General features: G+C 38.9%; 1 long non-coding RNA gene across 1 annotated transcript; it reads right to left on the reverse strand.

Moving 5' to 3' along the window:
* Positions 1 to 340: 340 nt before the first annotated feature.
* On the reverse strand, positions 341 to 4060 carry LOC139669490 (uncharacterized). The gene is made up of 3 exons (XR_011697273.1): positions 3955 to 4060; positions 3243 to 3373; positions 341 to 415 (listed from the first exon to the last, which is right to left on the reverse strand). It is a non-coding gene; the product is annotated as an uncharacterized lncRNA (long non-coding RNA).
* Between the last annotated feature and the right edge of the window lie 2868 nt (positions 4061 to 6928).

Genomic DNA, 6928 nt, shown 5'->3' on the forward strand with positions numbered 1-6928 from the left:
TCTTTCCAGTGTATATATTTTGTAGAGGCATCAGAATAAGCACGAAGATCTTGTAGCAGCCAGCACAGCACTCAATCAGAACAAAATTTCTTTCTTTAGATAACATTATAAATGTACAAACATTTATTTCAAATCTAACAAATCCAGGAACAGCTGCAAGGGAAAAAAGCATTATTTAACATTTAATTTCCTCTGTGTCATACACCAGCTAGCACTTGTAATCAAAGCTGCTGGAACATCATATAAATTGGCCTTTTTATCGCTGCAAAGGATTTTTTACAATAAATCTGGGAAGTTGTCTTCTCTGTACCTCTGGCCACAGGACTGAAGGAGCAGCTATGGGAATAAGCACGTCAGGTTTCACAGGCTTCTGCCATTGAAATTGCTGCTGCTCTGTTCACTTTCCTACAGAGGCCTGCAGAGGCAAAGCAGTTACAAAAAGTACATTAAAGACAGGTGTAAGGTACAAAAATTCTCCCAGGAGCTCCCAGTCATTTTCTGCATTGCTAAAATGAAGTCACCTAAGGGTGTGCTTGCTAACAATTGGTTTTCCAGGCCAGAAAATCTCTTAAATGACAGAAAAAGCACCGGAAATGCAAAATGCTCTGTAACCCTACTAAAATATATGGAAAATTGGTAAGACACAATGTATTCACTCGAGCCAAAATGCAACCATAATGTACTCAGGGACCAAACAGAAGTGTATGCTGGGAGAGAAGCACATCATTTGACTTGCTCATACATATTTAGTCTCTTGCATTTGCCTTATATAAGAAGATGATGCTGTAATCAGGTATTACCGTGGGCACGAGTGAGGATCTGCAAACTATGGAGGAAGAAGTTTTGCACCAGGGAGTAAAAATCAAGAAAGCACTCTTCTTGTCACAGCTCCCAGTCTGCTTTTCCACAACCAGCAGACCTAAGTGCTTCCTGAGCTCTCTCCATAGCTAGAAACAAGTCCCTTTTGTGCTCCTGCCTAATGCCACTTTACAGACACAGCAGCTAATCCTCAATTTTTATTCCACTTACAAATTCCTGTAGGAACCCCAGTGTCCACATGTCTCAGCATCTGTCCAGGCTTTCATACAGCACTGTTTTTAGGAACTGATTTCCATTATTTCAGCTATCACCAAAGAGACATCAACTAAAGACCTCCTTTTTCAGAACAGGGTCTGAGCTGTCTTCCTGTTTCTTGGGGAGGAGTCCTACACCCAGAATTCAGAAATTGCCCTATAGCTCTTTCCATAACAGCAAAATTATGATATATTATTGTAGTTGTTTTTAAAATTATTATTAGTTTCTGAAGTGCTTATTTCTATTTTATTTTTATTCACATCTGGAACATCAAGGGAAAAACAATAGATATGTACACAAGTTTTTGGGTATGCAATTTTATTTTTTGATCTATTGCAGTGTTTGGATTGCAAGAAAACTGCTCAGAAGTCACAACACTTTCTTGCAATGCACTTTTTCTGATTAGCCTGTGTATTTAAGTGTTAACTCATTGAGACTAGGTCTTACACAGTAGAATAAATGCTTTTTTATTAACTAGATCCTCTATTGTGTTTAATAAGTTCCCAAAGAGTTGAATTAGGCTGGTGACAAAAGCTGTTGTGGCAGCTCGCACTGCCTATTTTACCTAAGCTTGAGCTCTAGAAGGAGCAGGCTGCAAGGACTGGGGACCACATGGGATATGGCACATGGAGCAATAGCCAGAGGTTAGAGAAACAGTGTTGCAGTCCACCTGTGTCTCCAGCCAGCAGAAGCAGCGGTTGCAATAATCTTTGCGCTCTCCCTTTTGTACCCATTCTCAGCCCTTTGTTTTTCTCCTGTCCCTTTCTTTTCAGTAGTAGAAGTATCTTAAGCCCTTCCAGGCTTCTGTTCCTCACCTCTGAGGCAGTAAAATAATTAACACATTTTTCAGAGAGCACTTCAGCTGACTCAAGTTGTCACATACACACAAATAACTGAGCTTCAGTGGCTGTTCTGAAAGCAATGTGATTATAACAGCTTTAAAAGACAGGACAGTCTGTAATTAGCAGAGGGTTTTTCCTCATAATTACATTAACCTTTAGTTGAACATTACTCAACCCATCACAGTGCTATTTTTGTGGTCCCCTACCAAAGTGTGCCTCTGTAGGATTGTGAACCTGTCTTGGTCAATGGAAAATTCCACATCCTTGAATAAATGCTATAAGAGCCTTGCTTTGGTTGAGTGCCACCCTGTGCTGTGTCTGTAAGGTTTTACAAACAATGGCCTCACTGGCTGGAGGGAATCCAGCCCTGATAGTAGCATTTTCAGTCATTCTTTCCTTGTGCAATGAATGAAGAATGAAAAACGCAGCTATTCACAGAAGCAGCTTTGTCTGATAGTAATGACCTGGGTACTAATCTGACCATTTGTCACATGATATGTTCTGTAAATTGCTATTTTCCATAGGGTTTATTTGTCTTTATGTTTTCCAAGTACAGAACTGCATATAGTGTTCAATAGAAATCTACGCATGTTCAGAGAAAACAGGGGCTGTGACTAAAGCAGAAAACAACTAAGCTGGATAAATATGCAAACATTCCTAATAAAAATCCAATTAAGAGATTAGCTGCACAAATACACAAAAGTTCATGAGAGGTAGTCTGGCACTACAGATTCTTCCTTTGGTCATTTAATCTGATTAAGTTCATTCCATATAACTGTAGTCTATGGGGCAGTAGAAGCAGAACTGTAATTTAGCTTTGTTCAAGTACTAGTTAAAATTTTATAAGTACAGTTCTGAAAACAGAATAACACCTCAGAACAAGCTGAGCAGTCAAAGCATGATGAAAGTGATTTTTATTAAAAACAAAATTAGAAGAGATAAACCTTTGTACAGTTTTTCCTGGTTTTCTTTCAGAATTATCAAAATTAGGATCCTGATGCAGATCTCTGAGTAAGAGCAAGGAATGGCAGCAGAAACAGTCCTGTAAGATGCCAAGAGTAGACACAATCCTTCATGACTCAGACTACCAAATTTTGGGGACATTCTCTGATTTATCTTGGCCTCAGTTCCCTACCAACTAAATGGGCCTATGTCTTTGCCCCAGCCTACTTTTGTGTTCAGGCAAAAATATTCTAAAATCAGACCTTGAAGTTAGCTGTCTATTTATTGGGGGAAATTGGGCACTTCTGGAGGAGGACTCAGCTTTGCTTTATTCAATGTCTACACTAAGATTAGATAAACTGCATCCTAGAAGTACTTACTCACATTTTAACGACCATAAAAGGAGTTTGGATGAGTAGCTCATAACCATCTTCATCATAGGCATCCAGAGTTGACTAATATGAATCCCATGCTGAACATATGAACTTCCAGAAATTTCAGGAACCCACCTATTCCTGCAATGTAGGAGCACATACAATCCAATAAAAAAAATCTCAAGTTATTCAGCAGCTTTTTCAAATGTTTTTCTTATTCTTAACAGGTCACAAACTCATAGTCTTCTTCAAACTTCTGATAAGCTCAACAGCTGAAAGCTACAGTATGGCAGTTCTCCTTTCTCCTGTGTAGTCAGATACCTTAAGACGGAAAAGACCTCATCCTGCTTTACTTCCTGAGACAAAAGAGGCTGTTCTGTGCTATTATGATTACATGATATAGGACTGGAAAGCTGGGGGGTGGGGGTACCATGCTGTGGTATGTCTGAGTCATAGGATGACAGCTGCCATCTGGAGCACTTTTTATATCCTACCTTTCTGCAAATTGACTGTTTTCTCCACCAGACTGGTTATATACAAGGGTATTTGCTGAATTTAATTTTAGCTACAGAGGAAACTCCTTCCAGAGGCAACAGAAGGAGGTAGACTGCTACAGGCACCAAGTAAGATTGTCTAAATTACAGTCTCTTCTGGGGCCCTAAATGGACTTTCTCAGACTCTGGATGGAGGGTAGCTTCATGAGACTGAAGATGGTTTCTTACCTCTACAGAAAAGGGTCTTTGAAATAGGACTAGTCTGTGTTCAATTTGTCAGCACCGTGTCTTCCTTCCAAAGCAGAGACCCAGACCCCTGTAGCCTTTATCTCAGTTGTTGTCTAAAGCAAAAGAGCAACAGAGTAAACTGTCATCAACAGATGTGAGTAGAACCAGAAGTAGCAGTAACTTAGCACCTATATCTTCCATCACTGAAGAAATGATCTCCACTATGGTGAACCATATGGGATCTCTTCTTGCATCTACAGAAGTCTGAAACATTTTGGAAGGGATTTTGTGAACATTGTATATTTCTCACCACTTTATTTAATCAGATCATTTTTCAAAGTTAAAAGAGTTCAAATCACCTGAAGATTAGACTTGATAGGTAAACAAAATACCTTAATTTCTCATAAATGCTTTCGCAAAAGAAAACAAACTTGAATCTACAACACTTAGATTAAAACCTGGACGTTTCCAAAGGAAATACAATTTAGTCTGTGGTGCAGTTAATTATTAATTTAATGATCTTAAAGAACTTGGTGAAGCAGTTTATTTTTATTTTTATACTTATATGAAAATAACAAATCTTCACCCAAAGCTACAACACAGGAAGCCTTCAAAAGACCATATGTTTGCAGAATTTCTATGAAATACTATAGGGTACACACTCTTAGATCAACAACCATTATAAGGCTGGAGACATGGTGTTCTGGTATCCTTTATTTCCCATCTCTACAGAATTTTTATTGTGACTGTAAAGGGCATTGAACTTTATGGTTTATATACAACATCATGCATAAATAACACTATGTCTAGAAAAGGGCATCCATGGGATAAATTTGGGTTTGACAGAACAACAGGAAATCATTTCAGACAGACCTGGATGACAACATTAAATCTTCACATAAGGTTCATATGAGTCCGGCCTTTTGTCTTTCCCTTCATCTTTTCTAGAAGTAAGAAAATACTGTGTTCTAGCTCTCCTAACACTTCCTGGGGTAAATAGAGCTCTAACATAAATTTCTACTCCATTTTGTTCTCAATTTTTGCTTTTCTTTACACTTCAAAATAGTATGGCATGAGTCCCAGAGCATCATGGCTTCACCTACAGCTGTTGACATAAAAAAAAATCTTTTTAGCCAGTTTATCACTCAGGAAATTTGTATCAAGATCATAAAATAAATGCCATTATTCTATTTAACATTCACTTAGTCTCCAATGATATGTTTTACTTCTGGTTAAAAAGATTCAAAACCTTTTCCTATAAGTCCTAGTTGTTCAAGCCATGCCAGGGAGCACTAAAATTTTACAGCCTTGTTTAAAATACAGCATCGCTACTCCCTCTGGTTAATTTTCAAAACCTAATCACCATCTGTTAGGACTACAAAATACACAGTAATAGTATTCTTCTGTTTTTTCCAAACCTTCTAACAGATTAGCTTTAGGAGGTAAATTTTCTTGTGTTGCCAAAATGTTTGGCAACTTCACTGCTTAAATAGATGCTTTGAAATTTATCATGGGAAGTCTTATTGCTACATGTGGAAAGAAATGATTATTTCATTGTCAGTAGATTTTTAAACACATGTATCCTCTTAAGTATGTTACACAACCATCATAGACTTGTGGTGGCTTTCCATGTTTTTGTTTGATGCTATGTTGTCCATGCACAAACATACGTGATTCTTTGAGTAAAATTCTGCTTAGATGGGTCTTTGTCATCTCTTTGTCCAGTTCCAAGGTCCCAGCCCTCAACTCAGTCTTTCAGCTCATTGCAATTTCATAACCAAAGCTGCCTGGCTGCCTTAGAGCGCAAGGAAACTAAAACAACTGTCTCTGTCTTCTCACACCATCTGAAGCAGGACATCCAGAGAGAATTTCTATTGAAAATGTATGTATCAAAAACTATCTCTAAAAGTATTTAATATTAGTCTCTTTCTCAATACCAAAGCAAAACTTACCACTGAAAATACTAGTGAAACAAGATTATTATTTTTTTAATATATGTTATTGAAATGTTTTTCCCAGTTGAAGGGAGGGAAGGAAGGAAAGGAAGGAAAGGAAGGGAAGGAAGGAAAGGGAGGGAAGGAAGGAAAGGGAGGGAAGGGAGGGAAGGGAGGGAAGGGAAGGAAAGAAGGGAGGAAGGGAGGAAGGGAGGAAGGGAGGAAGGGAGGAAGGGAGGAAGGGAGGAAGGGAGGAAGGGAGGAAGGGAGGAAGGAAGGAAGGAAGGAAGGAAGGAAGGAAGGAAGGAAGGAAGGAAGGAAGGAAGGAAGGAAGGAAGGAAGGAAGGAAGGAAGGAAGGAAGGAAGGAAGGAAGGAAGGAAGGAAGGAAGGAAGGAAGGAAGGAAGGAAGGAAGGAAGGAAGGAAGGAAGGAAGGAAGGAAGGAAGGAAACCTACTTACTGTCCAGCCCTTGCCAGAAAACACTAAAGTTTTGTCCACTTTTGTTCCCAATCACGTTTATGTGTGTTGTCATAGCTGACACACCATATGGCAGGCATTGCAGACCTCCTGATGGACAACAGAAGTAGGAAGGAAGAGTTGAGACCTTGAAGGTAGCAGAGCAAGAAACGTGGCCATGGGAAGAAGGGCTGCAGAGCTCCTATGTAGACTCCGTGTTGGAAACACCACCAGTACAACTGCCAGGTTGTAGGTGCCCACACAAGCACATGTTAAATGGATCCTTATCTCTCCATTCTACCATGAATAATTTTCTTTTTCTCTTTATCTGTATTTTTATCTTCACCTTAGGACTCATTCAGCTTTTACAAAGAAAATCCTTGGATAGGATTCAGATTCAAGCTTTTTTTTTTCCTCTTAAGACAAAGCCTTTTCATAATTGTGCAGGCATTACACAGAAATGCTTTCTCTAAATTTTCACTGAAGTCAAACCCCTTTGTATTGTATAATTAGACAGCATCTGCGCTTCAGGGAAACTCTGGGAGAATAATTTCCTAGCTCCCAAAAATGAGAACAGGATACTA

Source organism: Pithys albifrons, chromosome 3, assembly GCF_047495875.1.
Source record: "Pithys albifrons albifrons isolate INPA30051 chromosome 3, PitAlb_v1, whole genome shotgun sequence".
Taxonomy (NCBI): Eukaryota; Metazoa; Chordata; class Aves; order Passeriformes; family Thamnophilidae; genus Pithys; species Pithys albifrons.